Source organism: Fukomys damarensis, unplaced genomic scaffold, assembly GCF_012274545.1.
Source record: "Fukomys damarensis isolate Sample0158 unplaced genomic scaffold, DMR_v1.0_HiC HiC_scaffold_18, whole genome shotgun sequence".
NCBI classification, from domain to species: domain Eukaryota; kingdom Metazoa; phylum Chordata; class Mammalia; order Rodentia; family Bathyergidae; genus Fukomys; species Fukomys damarensis.
In genome coordinates this window covers 47,118,241-47,119,935 of record NW_022900930.1, presented here as the reverse complement: position 1 = coordinate 47,119,935, position 1,695 = coordinate 47,118,241, and positions in this window count along the sequence as shown.

The following is a 1,695-nucleotide window of genomic DNA, read 5'->3' as shown; positions in this document are numbered from 1 at the left end:
CCCGCCTGGCCCTTAGCCCCCTCTCCTGGGCACTGGACCCCTGATCCTGGCTATATGCTCACCTGAGTCCAGGTCCTGACCTTTCCACGACTCGCTTAAATGCCTGTCCTGAGTCCCCTTCCACAAGAGTGGGCTGCCAAACAGGCCTCAGCTGGCACCTCCTGGCCTCACCAGACTGGTCCCCGACCTGAATGATCACCATCCCTAAATTCTGTGCCTTCCCGGCTCGGGGCTCATCTCTAGCCTCACGCTTTGACTTTCACCTATGGTCTTGTCATTCAGACTGGCTTCACGCGCTGCCTTGGTCCCCATGCCCGAATATTTCGGCTCTAGTACTTTGGGAATCATGCCCGGCCCCAGATCCTGACACCCAAGGCCCTCGCCCTCACCCATGACTATACCCATGACCACCCACATGCCCATGCCCATGCCCATGCCCGTCCCCCGCCATCTCTGCTCCCCCACCCATTTCCATGACTGGCCAAATGCCCTGCCCCATGGTGTCCCGGTCCCCAGTGGCCTGCCCCTACCCCTAAAGGCCCAGGAGCCCGGTACCACTCCTCCAGCACACTTCCCCTTGCTCCATAAAGCCCAGGAAGAGAGGCCTTGAGGCAGCACCTGCCTTTGGACAGCTGGCTTGCAGCCCTGGACCAAGCCCTCCCTCAACCCCGCCCCCAGCCCCGGGCCCCAGTTCCCTCCCAACTCTGTCCACACCCATGCCACTGAAGGCCTTAGCTTCCCTTGAGAAGTTCACCCACCCTAACCTGGGTGACCGTCCTGTCCTCCATACCCCTGTCCATCCCGCCCTTCCCGCCACTGCCCTCGGCCACTGTGGCCCTTTCCCCAGCTCTTTCCTTGACCTGTACAAAATACTTTTCTGTTCCCCAGTTCGCCCTTGGCCCTTAGCACCCTCCTGGGCACCAGAACTCTGACACTGGCTGTAGGCTCACCTGAGGCCACGTCTCACCCTGCCCAGGCCTCGCTTAAACGCCTGCCCCGAGGATCTGGTCCACCACCCTGTGATGCCCCACACCCATGATCCTGGCCCCTCCTGTCCTGACCAGACTGGTTCCTGCCCTGACTGGCCCCGTCCCTGAACTCTGAGACTCAGTGCCTTGGGGCTCACCTCTGGCTTCACGCTATGACCTTCACCTAGGGTCCGCTCCTTCAGAGCCCTCGATTGGAGGGCTTAACCCCCACGCCTGAATGCCGTGGCCTGGTACTGGGGGAGTCCCACCTGGCCCCATGTCCTGGGCACGATGCCCGAGGCCCAGTCCAGGCCCATGTCCTCGCCGATGACTATGCCCCTGCCCTTGCCCTCACCCCTAACCCATGCCCGTACCAAAGTCCCAATGCCCTGCCCCATATAGTGTCTGTCCCCGGTGTCCTCCTGCCACAAGGCCCAAGAGCCCAGTACCATGTCTTCTGCGCCCCTTCCTCTTACTAAAGCCCAGTCTGCGGGCTTTCTGCCCTGGACCAAGATCTCTCATCCTCCCTGGGCTTCAGTTTGCCCCCGACGCTGCTCTCGCCCTGCAGGGGCCATACCTACTTCACCGTCATAGGACTTCCTGACCCCCAGTGCTCACCTGGCCCTTAGCCCCCTCTCCTGGGCACTGGACCCCTGATCCTGGCTATTTGCTCCCCTGAGTCCAGGTCCTGACCTTTCCACAACTCACTTAAATGCCTTTTTTCTGA